We start from the raw sequence: 26,288 nt of genomic DNA, 5'->3' as shown, positions 1-26,288 counted from the left end.
ATAAAAAATAGCAACTACAAATATACAAAATATTATAAAAAATTTAAATGTATTGTGAATAAACAAAAGAGATTCTACGAAAATGTCCTTTTCGTATGAATAATGAATTGCAACAAACAAAAATATTTTTTCTTATTTTATTTTTTTAGTATGTAACTTTCTAAATCTGTATGTAAAAACTATTCACAATAGTTCTTTTACATGCACACATACATACATACTATATTATTTGTCCCCTATGCATTATCCCCTATTACACAGTTGTGTATAAAATTAAATAAATTTTTAATTTCGAAACTAAAAAATTCGAAATTGCAACATTGTATTAATTAATTTTAAAATTTAAAAAATTACTAAAAAAACAAAAACCTACGTATAGCTTACCTATAAGGATTCTTTTTCATATTGTATTATTCATTTAAAATTAAATAAGACATGCGTGAGAAATTTTCCTTTTATGTTTTTTTTTTGTTTGAATTTATTTTTTTGTAAAACTACCTAGTTATTTTCGCTTTTATATATTTTTTTATTTAGATATTTTAGTTAGTCTACTTTCCGCTATAAAAATTTGTGGCGCTGATAACATTAAATAGAATTTATTTTTGTTTATTTTAAAAATTCCCTTAGGTACGTAATATTCATTATCGTTATACAGATTCCCGTAAATAGTGTACTCTTTTTACGATCTCCACTAAAAATGTGCTAATGTAATAAAATTGTTATGAAAATAAGAAATTATTTTCACAGTCATCGTAAAATTGAAATGTAATTAAGTATGTACTTGCGAAAGCTATTAAGGACATTGTTTTAAAAAAGGTTAATATTCCTTTTCTACAAGAATTCGTTTATATTATCAGATGATACTATCAATATAGCTGGGATTCTTAAATTGGACGGTCAAGTAGCCGATTTAACACGTTTTACTGGAAAAACTATAAGAAATTAAGGAAAATGTTATTTTTCCTGGATTAACTTTCAGAAAATAATATCAAAAATTTTCGAGTTTTTCAAAAAAAAAATTTCAAAAAAAAAACAAAAATTCTGATATTGACGACCTTTATCTCGATAACCAAACGTGTATATTTGCACCCCCCATGCTCCCCCTCCCACGACAAAGAATCACTCTTAAAATTATTTGCCACCTTATGCGAAACACCCTGTTAATTATAGCGGTTTTTAATATACAGATATCAATTTAAGGTTTCAGAAGCTGTTTATTAATACCATAAGCCGTATAATAAATCAGAAACTATATTTAAAATAAGTAGAAGGCAGTGTTTCCATATTTACAATTTTTGGGATTTTTATCAAACTTTTTCAGAGCCTTACTATCTATATTTTTCACAATTTATTATTGTTTATGCTATGAAAACAATATTTACATATTTCTTTTTTGTATTAATATAAATTTTTCAAATTTCCATGGTTACCTTTGAGATTTGAGAGTAAATTTCCAAGAAAAAAAAATTCCCTAAATAAAAGAAAATTCCCTTTATTTATTTTCCACTTCCCCTACTTTTTTCATTCTATTATAAAATGATACATGCATTTATTGGAATTTTATTTTGTTTTTATTTCGAAATTCTATATAGGATTTTGGAATTTATGTAAATTTATCATTTTTCCACTAAACCTTAATAAAAAGGGAAACAAAAACAAAAAAAAAAAAAACGATATACAAAAAAAAGAAAAATGAAAATATTTTCACATTTCATAAAAAAAAATTTTTGTATAAATTTTTTTATATCTATACATTACATAAATAGGTTGTACATAAGAATGATAACAAAAAATAAAAACAAAAAAAAACAGTTATAATGTTTACTCACAATTTGTTTTTTTTTTTTGTTCTGTTTCCTCTTTTCATTTTTGTTTTGATTTTTTGTTAACGTTTGAATGCACGTTCACTTGAAATTGTTTTTGGTGCTAGGAGTAGTTCACCCTGATTTCACAAGACGGTAAAACGTTAAAATGTATTGTTATCCTTAAAAAAAAAAAAATTCATATTAATTTTTTTTTTTTGCTTTCATTTCGATAAAAAAAAATGTAGTGTATAGTTAGTTTTATTTTTATTTTTTTTATTACCACTGAAATCAGTGCCCGTAGTGTGTTTATATATGTATACATTATGTATAAATAAGCAACTTGCATATTATATACACACATAAATATTTTTACTTATTTTTAAAAATTCATTTAATCATTTCAATTTCAATTATTCTTTAATTATACAGAGTGAATAAATTAAAAAAAAACAACAAAAAATTTTATAAAAAAGGGTGAATAAAAATTTGGTGTTCATTTTTTATTTTCAATTTTACGGTGATAAAATTTTGACCGCCTTTTTCTTGAAAATATGAAAACAAAAAAAAAAAAAAAAAACAAATTGTGAAAAATTTTAGTTTTTATTTTCAGCCAAAATTTAATTTTATTAAAATATTAAAATAATATTGAAAATTAAAAAAATAAAAAATAAATTTAATTTTAGTGAAAATTTAATAAAAAGTGATTAGAATAAAAAATTAATTAAAATATTATTAAAATAATATAAAGAAAATATTTTTATTTACAATAATAATGGCAAAATATAGAAAAAATTATTTATTCAAAATTAGATTAAAATATTATTTAAATTTATATAATTTAGATATAGAAGAAAAAATAAAAATTGTTTTATAAATGGTGTACAAAAATTATTTTAAATGGCGATTAAATCGTGATAGGTAGTCATAATTCTTTCTTAATAGAATTTAAATTCCATATTATAATTAAATAAATTATAAAAATTAAAAAAAATTCTTAGACAAATGTAAAAATATCATATTTAACATTAAAATTGTATAAAATTTATTTTTTTGAAAATTTTTCAATTATTTAATTAAATAATTATAAAAACTCACAACTTAATTATATTATATTTTATTTTTATTGAACGTGTTAATATTTAAATTAAATATATATAAATAATAAAAATTAAATTTGAAAATTATTAATTTACGAGTATTAAAATCTTAATAATGACCAATAATGTAAAATCATTTTGGTTCTGTGTGTGTATGAACATGTAAGAATTTATAAACAACTGAAATGAAACAACAGAAAGGAAATTTGTGTATATTGCTTTATATATTATTATGTGTATAATAATATTAGATTATGTGATCCTTGATTGTTGAAAAACTCTTATGAAAAGTTCAATTTTTACTAAATGCTGGTTTGTTTTCCTTTTTTTTTCATTTTATTTTTGTTAGTATTTCTTATTTCTCTTTTTAGTTTATATTTTTGTTTGAATTTTTCCATCAGTTTTTACTATACATAAATGTACTTACATAATATATGAATTATATATATACATATAAGCATTTATGTAGTATATATAGTTAGAATTATAATAGTGTTATATATAGAGTGTGCACTATAGAAATTTTAAAATCACATAATATACAATGCTTCCTTTAATTTTAATATTCTAAAATTAAAATTTAAAGAAGTATTAATAATGAAATGTCAAAATTGTACAGTTAATTAAAATATATATAATATGCAATCACATTATTCAAGATATATATATATATATATATATATATATATATATATATATAATATATATATAATATATATATATATATATATTATATATATATATATATATATATATAATATATATATATAATATATATATATATATATTATATATATATATATATATATATATATATATAATATATATATAATATATATATATATATTGAATAATGTGATTGCATTTTCCAACCGGATATATTATTTAACAGAGTGTTTGAAAATTGAAATATTTCTTTCCTTCTTTCCCATCTTGTTGTTTTTATATATATTATGTACTACAGGTGTTATATAGAATTGCCAAATGAATAATTAAATAATTATTAAGATAAACAAAAAATACAGGACGAATATTAAAATTTTGTAAAATTCGTGAACTTATATAGTGATTTTTACCAATCCTATTTTATGCGGTAAAAAGAAGAAGCTGACCAGGAAATTCTTTTCTTATATAGTTTTTAAATTGGTAAGAAGAGCATTTCTGTTGAGCAAAACATATTTCAAGAGTAAACTAGTGAATTTTAATATTACTGTCAATTTTCTTATTAAAATATTTCTCAGTCTAATTACTCATTTTTGAAAATTTGAAGTAAGAAATAAAATATTCTATAGATAATATTTTCTAACGAATTTTAAAATTCAATGCAAAACATATAAAATCGATATATATTAAATCTTTGTATGTTGTTCTTGAAATGAATGTGTATATCACTCCATTTCAAGAACAAATATATTATACAAAATATTTTTGTTATACCCTGTACACTTATCGCTTATTAATACAATTAATCACTTTCTATATGTTGTCAATTAAGTGTAACTTTAGCATAGTAAAAATTTTTGTATTAAGGATATACGAACACTTATATATACAACAAATACAATGTGTCTGATTAAATAGATGAATATATAATCGTATTTAACGGAACAGTTACATTCTATAATTAATTTTGATTGATATTGTTTACATTTTCTCTTATAATTTTTCCCCTTTCTTTTAATTTTGTTTCTTTCAATCTTCTTTTTCGCTACGTTCATATTATATTAGTATACCTACATTTAAAAATTAGATGTGGTCAGCGCATAATCGATTGCAAAATTTCATCAATTAGTTTTATTGACAAACACAACCGAAATATCCAATTTTAAGTAGTTTCCCTTGTTTCGAATAAGTTTTCTTATGGTTGTTTTTATTTTGCTCATGCTCGGAGGATCTTAGGAGAAATTCCTAAGTTTTATGTTATGTGTTATATTGCTTATGGTTTCAAAGTGTTCTTTCCGCCTTACCAGTTGGGCTTCTTTATTCGTCACTAGATTGACATTTTCGTTCTCTAATTGGGCGTATTGTGCTCTCTTTTTGTCCAGTAAGTTGATTAATTATTCGGTGCAAATTGTGGTTACGGTGTTGCTCCGCCAGGAATGCCATATGTTCGAAGAAATTTCGCTATTTTGGAGAGTTTTTGATATTTCCAACGGTCGCTAATTGCTTAGTTTCTCTTCTCTTTTTAATGAAATCCCTAAGCTTCTTCATATATCATACAGATACTTTCGATGTGTTTCTTCTGTATCAAGTGTTTTTTCGTCAGTTTTTTGATCTTTAATCCAAGGCGCCAATCTGATATTGGTAGTTGTGCGCAATTCGGGATTGCGAAGTATCTGAGTACAGTAGCATTTTGTTTCTGGTGTTATAATGTCTCTTCATTTCTATTTTAATCTTAGTATAGCTTGTAAGCAGCTCGTGATTACTGTCAATGTCTGCTACCCTTCTATTTCTCTCATCTATTATGCAGTTCCTCTAACTGCTGCTGATACATATATGATTAATCTGGTTTATAGTTTAACCATTGGGCAATAACCATGTACGTTTGTGTATATCTTTGTGGGGTAAATTGGTAGCGCCGATGCTGAGTTCAAAGGTACTTTTTCTGTTGTTGTTTCTGACTTCTATGCCATATTTCCTTATAATTTTCTGAAGACCGCTGTTATTACTATCGAATTTCGCATTTATATCACCCATTAATGTGACTATATCGCTCCTGTGAATTCCAAGCAAAGTAAACTGTAAAAATATATCTGTACGTTTATAAAAAATCAAGAATCTTGTATAATATCTAGGAAATATAAATTGAATGCTTTTTTAATTTTTCATTTCTCTGACTCAATTTTTTTTTTTTCCTTTCTTTTTTGTACTCTTATTTTTTATTCAGTCTTGCTTATCCAGAAAAAAAAATCACTTTGTTATTGTTATTATTTTATTTTTTTCATTTTTATAAATATTATTAGTGAAATTCTTAAAATATCCTTCAAAAGAGAAAGCAGAAAACAATTTATACTGTTTTTTATTTTTTAATCTGTTCTTTCGTTATTTCTAAATCTGTTTCTATTTTTTTTTTACTTTTTTTTCTATTTTTGTTTTTGTATTATCCTAGTCATGAAATATTTATTGATCAAACATCACGTGAAAAAAAAAAAAAACAAAAAAAATACATAGCTAGTAAAAGAAGAATAATAAAATTGAAGTTTTTTTTTCCCGCCTATTTTTATGCAATATAAATTTAATATTTTATTTATAGTAAATAAAGAGGAAATGAAACAAATGGACTTTATTTTTTGTTTATAATATTCTTTAGAAATAGAGAATTTAAAAAGGAAAAATATTGGAAAAAAAGGTAGAATTTATTTTCGTTTTATTTTCTTTTTTTTTATTTATTTTATGTAAATAAAAAATCAAAAAGACTAGACATTGATAAATGTCTCATGATATGAAATTTTTTTTTTTTTTTTGATTTTTGTAAATTAAATTTCGATTTTAAATTTTAAAATAGAGAAGGCTTTAAGGGAGGTTCTCATGAGATCCATTGTTTACCAATGTAAATATTAGTATAGTTTAGTAATAAGTATATGTCTATATACATGAGTATACTGGAAATAAAAGCTTATATAAGGATACTATTGTATTGCATATTAAAAGTTAATAGAAATTTTGATATTTTAAGATCAAAGAAAAGTTTATTAGAGCAAATATTTTAAGAAAGAATTTACTTTGTTGCTTAGATACAAATATTAAAATTCATTACCTTATTTAATTTATAATTATATTATGCAGTTTAATACTTGAGATATAATATAGACCATATATGGAAATTGATTTTTACAGATTTGTTAATATTTATAGGAATTGATCTTATTCTTCGTTTTAGTTGTGTTTTTATTCAAACTTATTTGCTGTCTTAGGTGATAAACCAGGGAAACAAGTCTAAGAAATACTATTGCATTAAATTTATATGTAAATAATGGTTCCATAGATATAAAATCATAGTTTGGGGTTATTATACATTTTCAGCAAGCTATCCACTTCGAATTGGTTCTCTATATGCTCCATGCATATAAGATTTTTGTACACTACACAAAATTGTTATTTGATTTTTCTATAATTTTATGTAAATTTTAGAAAAATTTGTTTGAAAATTTTTTATAACTATAAAAATATTTTAATTCACAAAATCTTACGACATTTTTTGGTTTCATTTCTAAAATATGCCTATACGAGATTACTCTCATCTTAGGCTTTGTGTGAGGTATAAGAATTATAATTATTTAAAGAGCAATGATTTGTGATTTTATTAGCTGTTGCCTTATTAAATTTAGTACAAGGATGTTTTATTCTTTTTTATATCATTCTTACGTTTGGTTGAGTAACCAATCATATGGTATATTTATAAGAGGAAGATAGATATAGTAGTGATTATTATTTTAGGTCTTACTGATATACGTACATATGTCACGTTTTTTTTGAAATATTTTAATTCAAAGTATACTACTATTATAAACATTACTAAGAATTAAATGTATATAAAATTTATAAATTCATTTCAGAACAGTAATTATTAGACAGTTAGATAAATAAAATGTATTAATTCAATAATTAGTTGGAATGAAATAGGAAAAATATAATTAAAAATAAAACGATTATAAAAGGAAAGTTAAAAAAAAATTAATAATAATAATAAAGATCGGACTTTTGGAAATAATTAACGTGTGTAGGTATCAAATTGGGTGGCTATAGTTTTTTAGTGGCGCTTCTTGGTTATTATATAGTTTTATAGCTCTATATATTGCTGTTTGTAACCCAAATTTCCAGCAGGAAGATGAATATTATCCTTGCACCTTGTATTGACATTATGTTTTCGTTTTACTAGACTTATGTTTGTCTGTATCTGAAAGTTTTCAATGTCGTTTCAATCAATACTTTACAAATGGTATAGATTGATATTCTCGGTTCTAACTACAACCTGTTGAAAAAAAAATATACCAGATTTTTTCTGCATATAAATAAAATGCTTATAACTTCGGAATCATTAACGGACATGAAAGTAACCATCGGGGCTGGTTTAACAGGTGATTGACTGCTCCTTATTTTCAGACTTACAATAAATTTGATTTGAGCCACAGTTTTGGAGATAAAGCTCGTCAGAGTCAGAATTTTTGGTTTTTTTTTTTTAATTTTTTTTTTTAACTCGAAATTTCTCGAGAACTATGTGTTAATTTTTTTTGTGGTTTTTTCGATGTGTTAAAATGTTGTCTAAAATTTAACCTATATAAAATTTTTCTCAATATTATATTTTTCACTTTTGTATTAATATACTTACATAATTTTCTATATAAAATACAAAATTTAATAACAAACAAAATAATCATGGAAAACGTGTATAAGAGAGGAAATTGTTCAAATAATATTAGATTTTCACCTAAATAAAATTTTAATATAATAAACTATTTTACATAATATTTACATATATTTGTAATAAAATTTCTTCTTTTAATAAAAAGTAAATTTCTTTGGGTCTCTTTTTGTTTTCATTACTTTTGATATTTTATTCTTACCTATACATATTATTATAATAAATATATATATATATATGTATATATATATGCATACATATACATAAAATGAAATTCTATATCATTATTTAAATTGAAAATAATAAAAAAATATTATAATAAGTGTGATTATATTACATGAAATATAGATATATTATACATTTATAATAATAGGTACACAAAGATTGTTCGTATAATAGTTATGTATACTATGTATGACAGAGTAGATTTAAGGATATACATACTATAAAAGCAACAATATACATATAGAATGTTTAAGGTCCAATGAAATTTTACTGAATTTCTGAGAAGTATTAACAAAACAAATCGATTTTAATTTTTGGTCTCTATTAGTATAACAGTTTTATATTGAAATTTTTCTAAAAATTTCTAGAAAAAAATTATTTACCTTTATAGGAGTTGCGATTTTTTTTCCTTTTAATATGTTATTATTTTAAAAATAATAACATATTATGAATACAAGGTGAAACTGTGACGTACAGGGTGTGTAGGGTAACAAATACAGGGTTGTAAATTTTTAGGTGTGTAGAGTAATAAATTTGTAATTGAAAATTTTTAGTTTCGAAAAAAAGTTGTTATCACTTCTATAATTATTAACTGATTTCAAAAAATTAATATGCAATGAAGAACTAAGAAGTTCTTCTCACACTGTATATTATACCTAGCTTACCTAAACAAACATTTCAATAAAATAATAATAATGTACAATATTCAATGAAAATATGTAAAACATTGTGTATGTATGTATTCAAAATTTTTCGATATTATTGCTGCAACAAAATATATTTACGGACATACATCATGATGTCTATATAGTATAATAGAAATGTGTATAGTATATATGTACATATGTACATATATATATAATACAATAATCAGTATACAGTATACATACATAAATAAGCATATGTCATTCTAATACGATATATTGCATTTTTTAATCGGAAATATCAGAGTGCTAAATATTTTACTAAAAATATACCCTTTACGAATATAAAAATATCCCTATACGAAATCAATTTTTACGAGTGAAAGAAAAGTTAATGTGATGTTTGTCGTATGTAAGTCATATATTGTAGAATAAGTCTTCGAGAGCATATAGAGAAAATTACTTGATTTACATATTGTTCTCAACAGATATTTTTATATTGCTTTTAACTCATCTTTTCTCTGTCATTTGATTATCTCTCTCTTTCTCTCTCTGTCTGTAATAAAGGTGAATTTTATAGTAATTTAAATATGCCTTTTCGTATTTTCATAACTGCAGAAATGCATATTCACACATACGTACTTACATTTCTTTGGTAAGTATATGTGCATGAGACAAGGTTTTTATAATTTTTGTTTATGAATTTCATCTACAGTTTTTCATCTTATTTGTATTTTTGATATAAAACGCAAATCAAGTATGGAAAACTAAACAAATTTTTTTCTTCGCAAAAAAAAATCGAATTTCAATAAATGGTATTTGAAACCTAAAATCATGGTACCACTGGTACATGGTACCTTTTAATTCAACTAAATTTTATCTTTAAAAATGCAATTAAAAAAATCTGATGTGAGCAACAAACAGCCGACCGAGAAAATTATGAAAATGTCTTTTAAGCCATTCTTTCCAATTTTAAGGAAATTAGTGAACTCTTAGTTAATACACCTCAAAAAATGTAAATTTGATTCTTAGTAGTGTTTCGCTTTTATTTAAATTCCTTGAAAAGTTCGCGAGTTAGTTTTGGAAACAGCCAGAACTCAAATAACAAATTTCAAGAAATTTCATCAATTAGTTCCGTAGACATTGCAAAAAATATAAAATGGGTCTTGAGTTCGAAATTCGAACGTCTCGAATTCGAATGAAAATGGTACATTTAACAGCCCTGTTTTCATTTTTTTGTTTAAATTTTCTAATTTTGATTTTATTCTCCTTCTCACACAGTCTTTACTTTTATGTAATGAGATATAGAGAACGTAAACGGTTAGTTTAGAAAAAGAAGATAAGAAGGAAAAACAAGAAAATCTATATCATAATTTGACCCATACGGTACGCATACATACATATACATATAAATGCATATTAAGAATATTTTAATAACGAGGATTCGAACAGAAGATAATGAAATAACTATAGTTGCATTTTTTTCCGAAAGGAATTGAAATTACTTTGACACTTATATGATAATTGTAATTTATTATAAAAGCATCATAATATTATATAATTTTTTGTATGGAGTTTGTAACTACTTGAAGGAGTCATCTGCGGTATGGACATATATATATATTCTTGCTCAGCGTAAAATTCTGCGTTGATTTAGACATGTCCGTCCGTCCGTCCGATCGCACGATAACTCAAAAACGAATAATGCAATCGACACCAAACTTTCACAAGTTGCTTCTTTTGTGCCAAGGACGAACCCTATTTTTATTGGACCAATTCGGACAACGGATTCGGGTAGCTGCCATACAACTCAAAGAGTTTATTTTAATTATTTCAAAAACTAATAAAGGTACAAATATAAAATTTTGTATACATGTATCCAATTATATTCTACATATGTTCTAAAAATTTTAATGAGATAACTGCACCGGTTCGGGTGGCTGCCATACAACTCTAAAAGCAAATTTTTTATATTCGGCAAAATAATAAAGTCAGATTCATGAAACTTGGCAGTCGTGTGTCCAATTACAGGTCAAAGATATTTCTGAAGTTTTGGTGGAATTGCTTGACAGGTTCGAGTAGCTCCCATACAAGTCCAAAAGCTAATTTTAAATATCTGGAAAAATAAGAAAGTCAGATTCATGAAACTTGGTAGTTGTGTGTTCTGAATATGTCAGACATATCCGTGAAGTTTCTATAGAATGGTTTCACAGGTTTGAGTAATTGCTATACAACAATGAAAGGTGAAGGGTATAATTCAATCGGTTCATACCGACTGAAACGTTTTTACTTGTTTTTTAATTTTTTTCTTCCTGTACGTATCCTCGTTCCTATTTTTCTCATTTTCTGCTTTTTTTTTGTTTCTATATTTTTTTTTCTCTAGATTTCAGTACTTCTCAATTAAGCCAAGGATATACATAAGTATAGGTATTATACGAATATAGAGTACCGTTTTTATTTTAATGTTAAAAATGGTCGTAACATATTGCAGCTGTGAGCTGTAAAGATTAAGCTCTTGAAATATGAATATTTAAAAGTTGTTCTCAGATTTATATTTTGTTTTTCTTTTTCTTTTTATTATGATGCCATGCTTTTCTTTTTTATTTTATTTTTGTTTCATTTGTTTTTCTTTACATAGTGTGTACGTGTATTACTTATAATTATTATATTTTTCTTTCTATATTTTTTAAAATCAGAGGATAATGATGATGCCACTGTACGTTCACATATACATACGTAAATTAACGTGTATAAATTTATTTTAATTTGTATACATATTCATAGATTCATATAATAATGTAATTTACCTTTTATATGCATACAGATACTTGCAGTATATTAAGATGGTAATGGGCGTATATTATGAATACCATTATAGATTTTTATTTCCGCGTTCAAACAAAAATATTATAGGTAATATAAAATTGTTATTCCATTTTTAGTTAATATTTTAGAAGAATGTTTCATATTATACAAAAAAAAAATTATCTGTATCTCAAAAAAGTATATCTCAAGTTCGGCTGAACCGATTTGAATAAAATTTTATATGTGAGTTTATTTCAGCTTTTGGGATATATCTTAACTTAATGGAAATTTCTTCATGCAACTGCAGAACAGATGAATAACGTAATCAAAGGAATGAGTTAAAGGCAAAAAAATTAATTAAAAAATTTTTCTCCTCGAATCTGTGATCTACCGCTTTCTAGGCGGACGCTCTACCAACTGAGCTACAGAGGCATGAAGAATTGTTCTCTACATTGCTTTATACTGTAATCCACATGATTACTAGATGAGTATTTGTTTACATTGACTGCTACATACAATCTACTATTGAAACACACAATAACAAGAGATATCAGTTCCTCGTAAACTGGACCTTTTGCGGACCGATTTTATATATTTATAATGAGAAACAATCAAACAATATCCTTAAAATTTAATATATAAATTTTTGGTGTTAAACAATGAGCCTATAAAGTTTTTGTTAAGATCAGGGCTCAGAAACTAAAATTAAACTAATTGAAGAAATTATTTGAAATTAAATATTTAAGTTCAGGGTATTACCGGAAGGTACTGACGAACTTTACGACGTACTGACGGACTGCACAAAATGAAACTCTACTTCTTAGTTTTCACATTTTTCTAGGCATGTTAACTAAAAGCTAACTAGTGTCCATAAAATTGTAAAGAAATGTTTAAAATGCATTTTCTTGATCCTTACTAATTTAGACAATATACATTGCGGTCGGTTATGTGCTGACCACATTAGATTTTTTTTTTATTTTAGAAATTCGTGAGGAAGAAAACATTTTAAGAAAATTTTCGTAATTAATTTTTATAAAAAAAATTATTAAAAATTCATTTGTTTTAGATTAGTTGTTGTTTGGATCTGAAGTAATTTTTAAAAACAGGTCATTTCGCAACATTATCTCATTTAGTTCAAATATACACTGACATCCTATAGCGAGTTGATCAAACAAGTTTCTTGTCTTGTTTTCCTTTAATGATTTTCTATTTTATTTTCTCTTACATTCAAAATAATTATTTTTTGCTATAAGTACTTAGAATATTATAAATAAAAAAACAAGAGATCTGTTTCTTTTGATATACTTACATACATGTGTTACATAATTTGTACTAACACATCTATATAAATGCACTGTTTATATACTTACATATTTTCTTTTTAAGAGCATAAAAGCGCAAAAAACAAAATTCTAGTCCTTTAAATAAATTTTTTTAACTGATTTTTTTTTTTATTTTAACGAAGAATTTTTACTTTATGTATTGTACTCATAACTTTAGTTTCCACTGGATGAAATTTTTTTTTCCTTTCTTGTTTTTTTTTGTGTTTTTGTTTTTTGTTGGTTTCTTATTTATTTGGGTTGGGATTTGTTTTCATTGCATCTCATTAATTACGTATTGTACCTTGTTGGCTCAATTTTAATATGAAAATATTGAAATATAGGTGAAAATTAGGTTCATATTATTTTGTATATTATTTGTATGTGTGTGTGTATGTTTATGTAATATCGATGGTGAAGTGCAAGGATATGCTAAGTAAGAAATTTTTCAAAATTGGTTTTTTTTATACTAATATTAATGTTGAACGATCCTGTCTGCCATTAAGGTTAAATGCAAGATCGAAGTAGCAAAAAAAAGGCTAAATCTTTTCTTACAAAGTTTCTATTATATAGAAACTAATATAAAGATAAAACAAAAATATGATAAGTTTATGAATAGTAATTTTAACCCTATTAGCCATTTTATGCTAAGTGCACGACCCCTTGTACATTAACAACTCGAATTTTATTAAAAAAAACTTATTTGAAATTTAAATAAAAATTAAATTATATAAAGTTATTGCAGTTAGTTACCCGACCATTGGCTATGGCACCTAACCTTTAACCGAAGCGTCTCGTGTTTGAACCGAAATAAACGATAAATATCAACAACCTTAAATATTTAATATAAAGAATAAATAACAATGGAAGGCTAGTCACCTAACTAGTCAAAACTCCAAGACATATTGAAACTGTGGCATGAGGATCTATGAAATCAAGCGCTAGCCCTCCTAGAAGTGAAAAAGGAAAGAAAAATGTAGTTAATTGGCTTTCTTTCGCAAATTCACAAACTTTGTAAACACTCCCCGGTATAATTTTAAAATTCTTATACTTACCATAGCTTTGCACTTCACCATCGATATGCTCATACCAAAATGTATAAAAAGAGAAACATTTAAAGAAAGGGTTGTTATACATAAATAAAACTGTTCTATTTTTAAATAGGGCCAAATTTCATTTTACCATTTTTTGTGTTTTTTCTTTTTGTTTCATTTTCCAAAAAGAAAGTGAAAGTGTTGAATATTTTTAATAGTTTTATAGGAGTTTTTGTTTTCTTTTCTCATAGAAAATTTTTTTAGGCGTTTAGGTAATTATAATTTCTAAAATTTAGTTTGAATAAATTAATTTTTAAATAGACTCCTTTTCAAAATGTAGGTACCTATAAATTATTATTGGTAGTAGAAGAGAAAGAGGGTTATTTAAATATATTGCGTATACTAAAACAAAATATTGATAACTTACTAATTTTGTTTTCTTATCCAATAATCCTTAACATTAAAATCTCTGAAATACTCAATGATTTCAAATAATTTTTTTTTTTAATTATTGTTAAGAAAACTTTTAATAAATTAATTGTTAAAGAAATTTTTGAGTTTAGGGTTTTACGAGTATGTACTCGAATAATAAAATTAAATAATAAAGGAAAAGAAATATTTTCATACCTAATACAGGGTGATTCCGTAAATAACACAACTATTGTTATTATACCATCGCTCAGTAATCTTGTTTTCAAATCTCAAATGATTTGCATGTTATAAGAAGTTTTAGAAAATTTCACTAAATTTTATATTGTTTATTGACTTCTTTTCTATATAGGTATAATTTTCGTTTCAAGAAAACCATTCAGAACCTTGAAACGCATAGTTAGTTCTGGAAATACTTATTAATTCGGTTTAAGTTCAAAAAATTTTTTTTCTTGATAATATTAATAGCGTTTCTTTTACATCCTTTCTCCTGTAAAAATACTTTTCTTCTACCTTTCGGTTTGTTTTTTATAGTTTATGAGGCTTTGTGTGAATGATAATGTAAAGTATATAAAGTGTAAAACTTTCAACATGGGAAAACAATATACTAATATACTGCAAGTTTGCTGTATAACTTTTCAATTATAAAATATTCAATGTATGATTATTTATTATAATACTCATATAATGTATACTCGCATAAATATACATATGTTTATATGTCATAACTCTGAGTATACTCGCATAACCATACAAATACATAATTATTGCTCATGTTATATAAGAAATATATAATAATATGTGTATACATAAACACTATTTGAATTTGATTTTCTATAAATGCATTCCTATATTATAATACACGTACATATACATATGTGTATATACACATTTATAATAAACATATTATATACCAAACTGATTTCACGCTTCAAAAATCTAGGGTACAAACATATTACAGACATACATTCATATTACGTTATTATAATAAAAATTAATTTTAAATCACATGTTATCTTAAATTCATTTCCTATATAACGTATAACAGAATTTATATTGTGTGTCTTATATTTATTTATTTACTTATATTTCTTACATTGTGAAAATGTTTGTATATTTATTTATTATGTTTTGCCCCAAAAAAAAAATAAATATCATTTTATAAAGATAATATAAATTAATATTTGCAATATAATAGATAATTTTATTGTAGAAATTATTTTGGTTGAAAAATTTTATAGTTTTGTTTTGTTATAATAAAGATTTCCGAAAGTAAATTTTAAAACATTTCCATATCAGCAGCTCTTTGATATACTCATCAATTTTTTACGTCTTAAAAACTAATTTTATATCATTAATATTAAAAAAACTTCAGAAGATCAGTCAGAATATGGCTGAATTCTAAAAAATATATAACAAAATAAAAATCTGTTTTAATTCTTGGTCCTCATTATCATTTTGAAATTAGGTTTTTTGAAAAAAAAAAAAAAATATGTTCTAAGGAAATTACTTTAGTATTACCTTCATCCTAATGGGTACTGTACTAGGCCTACTACAACTGAAGAGTCTCGGGCTCAAAGCCCGGCCAGGTCACTATGAAAATTAAATTTAATTCAAATAAAAAAAACTTAATATTAACGAATTTTCATATTTCGATAATATCCAATATTAAAAATACCAGCAAGATAAAACAATAAATATCATAGTAGAACCTTAAATATTTAATACAAAAGAAAAAACTACAGTAGGCTCATCACCTATCTATTAAAACCCTGGGGTATCATATCATGCACCAGCCCTATGCTCTTCCCAGGAGCGAAGTAGAATAAAAAAAAATTTTTACCTTATACACGAAAAGAATTTATTAAAATATCTTATTGTTGTCAATATTAAAATATTTTCACATTATAGAATCACAATTCATACTATCAAATCAACTGCAAATAATCTTTTTAGAGAGAACAAAAAAATCCTTACAAAAACTTTAAAAGTTGCCTTCTTAAAAAATCTTAAAATTTTTTTTTTTTTTCGTCTCTTTGTTTTGTTTTTATCTTAAATTTTCTCTTAAAAATAAGAAAACTTTCTCTAACAAACGACGATGTAATTTCGGAAAATTGTAGAATTTAATAATGTTAAAATTCTCCAGAAAATTTCCCAGAATTCGAAAAATATAGAAGAAAAGAAAAATCTCTCTTCGAGAAAATGAAATTGAATTAATTTTTGTCGAATTAATTCCACCTGTTGGCAAGTAGAAGAATCATTTTAATACAAAAATTTTCGTTTTGAAAGTGCCACGCATATCAAAAATATTTTGGTTGATTTTCTTGCCCTTTTTTTCGAACGAAAATGAAATAAAACAAAAAAAAAAAAATAAAATAAGATGAAAATCTCACGGGAAATATTTTGTAAAGTTTTGAGTTAAATAGAAATTTACAAAAACTTTAAAATTAAAAATTATACAATGTTATTTTTTTTTGTTTTTTTTTTTTTTAATTCAATTAAAAGTTTTAATGCCCTATAAAAGATTTAAGATAAAAAGCGAATTGACTTAAAGCAATTTTTTTGAAATGTCTTCAAGAAATGCGATGATGATTTGAATACATTACAACATTAATTTGGGAACATTATTTCACTTTTGGGGATTCAAAAAAAAACAGAGCAACTTTCAAGCATTTTTGTATACCCGAAGCCAATGTTACTTATCTATATGATATTATGGATATGTATTTTCCTACATATGTAGATATTTTAAAATTTCATGCCATCTTATTGATCATCTAAATTGATACCTCCATTTTTATCTGTTTATTTGAAGAATTATGTTTCTGTAAGCCCCGAAGCTCACAGAGTACGCACATTATATTATTATAATAGATGGTAACTAGAAAATTTTATTAAATTTTAAAAAAGAAAGAAAAGTCAAATCTATTTGAAAATACCTGATTTATTGTGAATTTTTCTTATTTTAGTATAGAATCAGTTTTACCCAAATCATATGAAAGAACGTGGTAAATTAAAATTCTGGCTAGAAATTTATATATCTAGGAGGACCCAATTTAAATATTCACAGAACCAACTCCCATATATATATTTGTTTTTTTTTTTGTTTTCCTTCTTCACTCCTTTAAGGAGCATAGGGCTAGTGCATGATATCTATCATGCCCTAGTTTCTATAGTCATAGAGAGTTAGCTAGGTAGGTGACTAGCCTACCGTAGTTTTTTTTTTTTTTTTATATTAAATATTTCAGTTTATTAATATTTTACTGTTTATTTTTCTTTAGTCTTTAGTATCGAATATTATGAATATTTGAAAATTACTTGTATAATATTTATTAGTATTGCATATTAAGTTATATAATATTGAATATAATTTTTATAGTGACCTGACCGGGGTTTGAACCCGAGATCCTTCGTTTAAAGGGCCGGTGCCATAACCACTGCACCAATGGTCAGATCCCATGTATTGTATCCCATGTAATGTATTAAATATATATACATTTGATTCTATGAATTTTCCAGTTACACAGACCGACAACTGCAATTGGATTTTTTTGTTTGTTTTCACTTTCCTAGCACAAAGAAGTGTGTGACCAGTTTAAATTAATTTGTGCCTGTAATAATTTTATCCTCCTATATCCATTTTGTCTATAAAATATTTATTGTAAACTACACACTTTGAATAATTATTGTTGCAAGAATGTATTTGGAATACATACATCCACTTGATTTATAAAGTAAATGGAACGCAAAAAAAAAAAAGTAAATAAATAAAACTCTAATCCTTAAATACTTTTAATAATTTAGTGCGAAATTTATGCAAGTAGATAAAAATATTTTCTTTTTGTTTTTATATAAACTGCACAATAAATTATATGTGTTATAAAAAACATAAAACCAGATTTATTTCCTTGTACGTATAAGTTAGTATATGTATAGGTGAAAGTTTGCGGAAACATCGTAAACATACACGCCATCGTATAGAATTCTAGCTATAAAATAACTTGGAAATAACTTGGAATATGTCGAAAAGTTCATTACATACTTATAACCTTTTAAGTTACTTGTTATTAATTTTAAAGTAACAAGACGAAACATCTTAAATGACTTAAGATATTTTTGATTAGAGACATTTTTAAATTCCTGAATAAGAGATCTACATTTGTATATGACTCCAATATCTCCATCTCCTACCATTTCACATTTATGGATATGGTAAAATTATATTACCTCAATATTAAACTTCAATTCTGCACAAGATAGAAAAGGAGAGATCCGGTGGTACCACAACATGCTTAGGTGGCCTTTGTGTACACTTCGAAGGGCCACTTTAACTTAACCTAACCCAACCTTAATTGCAAATAATCTTAAGTTAACATAAGATATTATGCTTAGTACGAAGTATTAACATAAGATAAATGCACTTATAAGAGTTTTTAAAATACACCGAAAGCTCGAAAGGCAAATCATTTTTAGTCTATTTAGAATGATTTATTTGAAATTTAAGAGTTCTTTGAAAATGTTGGTCAAGGCGGTTAAACTTAAGATGATTTGTTACAAATGTTTCGCTATAATTATTTTTTTTTTTTATGTGCACTCCTAGGAGGAGCAAAGGGCTAGTGCATGATATAAGCACTAGTTTCATAGCGTTATGGAGTTTTCACTAGGTAGATGACTAGCCTGCCGTAGTTTTTTCTTTATATTAAGTATTTAAGTTTATTAATAATTATACTGTTTATTTTTCTTAGTTTTTAATATCGAATACTATGAATAAATGAAAATTACTTGTTTAATATTCATAAGTACTGCATATTCAATTACGAATGATTGTAGTTTTTGATGGTGACCTGACCGGGGTTTGAACCCGAAACTCTTGGGTTAAAGTATCGCTATAATAACAATGTAGTTGAAAACCTATTTTTATAGTAGTCATTGTCATGAAATTTTTTGTTGTCAGATTTGCTTTAAACTTTGCTAAAGAAAATAAACGTCAAATAGTAAATATTTTATAAATTTTTTATAGAGGAAAAGGCTTCTCCGTACATATTAAAAATTGTTCACTCTTGTATTCGAATATGCTATTTACGGAAAAGCTAGTATGTAAAATTTAGTATTAAAATAGTGAAAATAACGAGTTTTCAGTGCTTTAGCTAAGCTGTTATAACTGACTGAATATAAAAAGAAAAGAAATTATTTTTGGTATGATTTCTGATTTTCAATTTCATGTAATCACCAAGCTACTATTGAATATCCAAAACTGAAGACAAGCACATTATCTCGAACAAATGAGCAGATGATCTGTGCATTTACGAAACTTTTTTTATGTTTATGAAAATAGAATTTTTGGTGGTGGGCAGCAAGTGAATCTTATGTGTTTTTTTAAAAAAATTTCAAATTTAAACTTTTAAAATTTCAACTTTTATTTTATGTTTTAAAAGGCTATTAAAATGAGCTGTCGGCTTGTTCACTTATAAATACTACGCATACTTTAACTCATGAGTAGTTTGAACACATACATGCGACATTTGCATCAAATTGAGTTTTAAGAAAGGAATGTTTAAAGAAAACTTTAAAAAGGAATCTGCCAATTGCAATAAAATAAATATAAAATAAATAAATAGATAAAATCATTGTATTATTAAAAGAGGAAAGAAAAAAAAATATTCACAATCTTATTCGAAAACCATGTTATTGCATTTTGTATATTCAAATAGTTTTCTGATGGCTTAAAGATATTCAAATAATAATATAGCAATTGCAGTTACACTTCCGTTTCTAAATAAAAAAAAAAGTATGATTCTCTCAAACACAATGTATGTGTGTAAAATTGTAAGGACAATTGCATTTCCTATCATAATAATTCCCTTTTTTTTATTATTGTTCTTCTTCTGTATTTTGTTTAATTTTTTTGTGTTATAACTTTAATGTACATAATGTTGTTTGTTTTTTTTTTCCTATATTACTTTTAAAAAAAGGAGACCACATATGCATAAAGACTATAAAAATAACTTTTCCTAACATTTTTATATACAAACACATAAAAAGTGAACAAAAATAGAAAATATTTAGAAAACTATGCCAAATTTAGTATCTAGTTTTTTTTTTATTTTGTAGTTGATCGATGTATGTAAATAAAATTTTAAATATAATATGTGTACATGTATATAACAATATAAATGAAAGAACAGGATAACAAAATAACGTTTTATAATAATAATAAAAATAACAGTAAAAAAGAAAAAATCAACAACAATAACACATACAAGAAATAACAAACTAAAATTGAATATAAAAAAAAGTGAAATAACAATAATAATAAAATAAAATAGAGAAAAAATAAAAAATAAAAAATAAAAAAATGAAAAAGAAAAAATATATTAAAGTCGTTGAAACGTAAAAGGATTCGAATGGAAAATCCTTTCAATGCATCAATAGTTCAACAATGGATTGGCTTGGAAACATTACAATACATTCCACCTTATGTTTTTCGTTACTACAATAATTTGCATTTACAGGTATGATACCAAATCTATATATACATAATATAAGGATATTATAAGGATATTTAAAAAAAACAACGGTATAACTATACCTATTTCAGTTATTTGCTTCTTTTTTTTCTCTTGTATTACCTTTATTTTTTAAAAGTTACGAGTATAATGTTATAAAGAAAATTTACCACTTCGTTTTGAATACAATGAAAAGTAATCACTTTATATTTTCAGGTATATTCTCCTTTGCACAGTGTGATTATCATCAAATTTTTATTACTTAATTGAAATTAGTTTTCTCTATGTGCCTTACTATTTTAGTCACCAAATTTTAATTTTTTGTAATAATAAAACTTTATTCAAATATAAGGCAATGAATATAATGAGTGATTCGAGCAACTGTTCAATTTTCAAAATTAATATTGCAAAATATACTGTTGGCGGAATTTATGAGTTCCTAGTGATCACAAGAAAACGCTTAGAATCGCTCTATCTTATAGTTTAGCCAGAGCACGCGTGACGCAGAAATTTTTCCACAATCAAGTTTATAGTAATTTAGTAAATGTTTATTAATAATAATAATTTATAAAAAATAATGTTGCTATTTAGGAAAATACTCAACATGGCAATTCTTAAGAAATTCATAGAAATAATATAGGTTTGTACGGGATGGATCATGGAGTTGATAGGGTTAACTTAAGCGGTTCTTATTTATTGTTTTTTTTTTTGAAGCGTGCGTAGAATGTTCGAAGGATATTGTGAATTTGGTAATATTTGGTAATATGGTATATTCTTTGCCAAATTTTGAATGACATTTTTAAATTGTTAAATTATAATGTAACCGATTTGCCGAATTTTGGAAGATGATTTATAATTGTTAATACCAGAACCGTATTTGAACTTAATTTGATTGATGCAGTGATTGCGGTAGCTGGCATATAATTCAAAAGTCATTGAGCTATAATATGAACATTGTCGTAGCTGTTATATAATTTCGAAAGGCATTTGATCATATATTACGGAAAACTATTGAAACCTTTTTGTTTGAATTTTACATGAACGACTATGGTAATATGTTCATTACTTTCGGTAAAAGTATTTGAAATTGTATCAGTTTGTGTGAGAATCGCCATATATGTGTATAAAAGCCACTAAGATACGATTGTATGAAGCAGTATAGCAATCATTCCTTATTAAACGGGTATTGCAAAGTTGACACGGTCAACGCTATCTATTCTCGTTTTTTCCTAAGAAATCATTTTATTTTTTCCATATTAATACAAATATATGTGTTATACACATTTTTATCATTTTACGTCATTGTTATTGGCTGGATTATTATTATTGTTGAAAAAAAATCAAACTATTTATATATTGTACATCCATTGATATGATGGAAATGGAGTATATAGGAGCTGTTACGAATATTAGTATAATTATGCAAATAACTACCTTTGTGTATATAAATATTAATAATAAACAAAAACTGTTATACATATGGATATAGTAATGATGACAGTCAAATTATATGAGAATCTGTGTATGTATATAATACAAATATTATAACGTATGGCATAGGAATAGAGCAATAATAATATACCTATTATGTAACACACATATTAAATTGATATTCGGTTGGGAATATTTGAAATAAAAATCATTTTAATAATAACAGTAATTATTACTCATATATAGTACATTAATCTATTAAACCATGTTTTTTATCTGTAATAATAATAAAATCCATGCTAATTTACAAATGAAAGCGATTATTTTGAATTAAGTGCAAGGATACAATTCCTGTGAAATCACCTTTACTTTATTGGAAAATAATTTAAAAAAAATAAAGATGATAATGAGTTCAACATTATCATTATTAATACAAAACTATTAATTGCTCAATAATTATTACGTATGTAGTGTAAATAGTACACGAATCAGCTTATTGTTGGGAATAGATCGACAGCAAATCTTAAAACTACTTAATTATCTGAATTTTTAAGGTAAAATCATAGTTAAAAGAAAAATTTTAATAATGAATTGAAAAAATATGAGTTTTTTTTTTATTGAAGAGTCAGTAGCTTTACAACTTAAAGAAACGTAGGAGGTTCTGCATTAAATAAAAATTATTTTATTTCCTAATTTCTAAGCTACAAAAAATAGATTCACGTATTTTCAATGAAAAACTGAAAAAAATTTCTATGAAAACTGAATTTTGAAATCAAAATTATTCTTGCTATCGCTTTCACATTGAATACTTAGATAACACTTTACCATAAACGTGAACCTAGAATGTCTTGTTCTTATATTCGTAATAGAATAGTAAAATACTTAAGAAGTACACACTCAGTGAGGTGGAATTTCGATTTATCGAGACGAACGGAATAGTTTTTTAGAGAGAGTTTATTATATAGTTGCGTGATTAACATAGTTCAAGGACAAGCATTCCATTAAAACAATTTTGAGCATTAAATCAATAATCTTCTTCAACGAATTTAATTAAATAAAAAAAATTCCTTCACTCAATGACGTCTTAATTGTGAACCAAAATTTTTTAAATTTCTTTTATGATCAAAAAACTTGTGATTATTCCAAACGTACACCATCTTGCTATTAAATTCTAAAATAACATCAGCTACATATTTACATAATAAAAATTTTTAATAAAAAATCAAAAACTTTGTATTCTAATTAAGAAGTATTAAATTTCAAAGTTTCATGCATATTTACATATACTTAGGTATAAATAATTATAACCATATTGCATACACTGTTTAGGCACACATCTACGATAATTATTACCGTGCTATACATATATAATATGTTATTTTCGTTGGTATTTATATTCAAATGCATATATTCTAATATGTTTGTGAAAGTGTTTGAAATTTTAATGAAATGAAATTTCAAAGTCATATTGCTTTGCTTCTAAAAATTTTTCATTTTTGTAAAGAACATAAGCATATTATGATATACAAATATATAAAATACCTATATATGTATATGGTGATACTATTGTTAATATCATCCAATGTAACATCTATTATAATAAAGGGCTTATTGCAGTAATGTTTCAAGTATAGTGCATCATTTTATTCATTCGTTATAATAGACAAAGTTTCGAGTGTTTTTTTTTTCTTCTGTACAATATAGTAATATAAACATAAGTCGCTCATGTGTGCATAATCATATGAGTTTTACATGATTTTAAAAGTAATATACATATAGAAAAATTCCAAAAAAAATTTTTTATATTTTATTTTTGAAATAAAATGTAATTCATGTATGTAAAGGTGCCTTTCACTATTATTATTAAACATTCGCACTTAAAAATAATATAGAAGGAAAAAAGAAAATTAAAAGTAATGTACCCCAAAAATATGTATAGGGTGACCTCGTAATAATATTATAATTATTACATTATTAGTGCATATCATATACATACACGTGTATTTATATGTCTACATTTATAGATCACACACATATTTGCTGCAATGTGATATTCTTTTATAATTTTTAACGCGACCTTACACTGAAATAAAAATTTTTAACATGAAATTCTATGTGTATATTATTACTGAGTATTATGTAAATATTTTGAAAACATATTAATGAAATTACTCACACGCATATATAAATAATAATTATATATCCAGAACCCATGGAGAATAACTATAATGTCGATATATAAGGTTAAAATTTTAATTTGTTTTCAATTTTCTGTAATTATAAGAATTTTATGAATGTACTTACATACTTACACAATAATGTTATACAGTTTAATAATGTTTGAATTGGAATAACCCTTGATGTGTACGAATATAAAAGAAATATAAACAAAAATAAATTATGAATATTAATATATGTATGTATATATAAAAAAATATTAAGGAAGAACGTGTAAATGTACTTTTAGGACACACATGCACTCATACAAATTTGTTTTATTGGTAATATTGAGAAATAAAAATTTAATGTAAAATGTATATAATATTATGTTCTAATAGAATATATATATACATAATAGACATAATATTTAATTAGTGTCGATTTTTAACTCGATTTAGTCATGCTGCGATTAACCAATAAAAAAACTGATTCAGTTCACCAAATTCACCAAATTTTCAAAAATAATTTCCCAATTTATTACATTTACGATGTCAAGACCTTTTGCAATGAAATAATATTAAGATTAATATACTTGATCAGTCTGCAAAATATATTTACAAAATCTATTATCTATACATTATGATTATACTATCTATAATCTGTTCTACTAGTACATTGTAAGAAGTCTGTTACAATTACATAATTTTGCATAAATTTAGGAGGATTAAAGGTTTTCGAAAAATTTGTTTGTACCGATATTAAAAGTTGAAATTGTATTCCAAACTAATTGGATTAAAGCAAAATGGCATAGTTTTTGGTACAACGACGTTCGCATTTACATATTTACCTTTTGTAGAAGTTCAGTAAAAGTTACGGTATCGAAGAAAAAGGGGCTTTAAATTGAACGTTTGTGTGTTTTAAGAGGTAATGACTTGAAAAGAGGAGGAGTTTTATTCTAGTTAATAACTAAAATAATGAACTCTTCAAATTTTAAATACATCCGGATCCGAATAGAAGAAATAATGATTTCTGTTCATTCTACAAAACGGCTTTCAATTTGTAGTATTAAAAATTGGCAAATTTATGTGGGTTATGGACAAATCTGAACTATGTGAGTGTGAAAATATGCACTATTTGAGTGTGTGCCACTCGAGTTTCCTACATTACCTTTACTTACAGAAAGAAATGACATTTTCAACTGACTTTATTGACAAATTTGTTTGGAATTTTATGTACCTATATCTAATAATGTATGATAAACTTAAACTCTTAAACTTTTTCTGAATAATTTTAGTCGCACATTTTTTTTTGTTTTGGAGTTGCATTTTTAAGTTGAATGGGTCGCACTTTGCCGGCATCAGGGCCACTCTAAGAAAGTTTTTCCCTACAAATTTTTCTTTAAATTTTAACAGTTCAGTCGAAATTGTTAAAAATAATTTATTTACGATTCCCTAAGACGTAGGGACGAACT

General features: G+C 24.7%; 1 protein-coding gene across 1 annotated transcript in view; it reads left to right on the top strand.

Annotated features, from left to right (window-relative positions):
- The window catches only part of LOC129611955 (peripheral plasma membrane protein CASK-like), a 74,084-nt gene that overhangs the window by 46,686 nt on the left and 1,110 nt on the right, over positions 1-26,288 (top strand). The window lies entirely within an intron of this gene.

Source organism: Condylostylus longicornis, unplaced genomic scaffold (genome assembly GCF_029603195.1).
Source record: "Condylostylus longicornis isolate FDR11 unplaced genomic scaffold, ASM2960319v2 ptg000055l, whole genome shotgun sequence".
NCBI classification, from domain to species: domain Eukaryota; kingdom Metazoa; phylum Arthropoda; class Insecta; order Diptera; family Dolichopodidae; genus Condylostylus; species Condylostylus longicornis.
The sequence above is the reverse complement of the archived record's forward strand: the minus strand, read 5'-3'. Positions and strand labels throughout refer to the sequence as shown.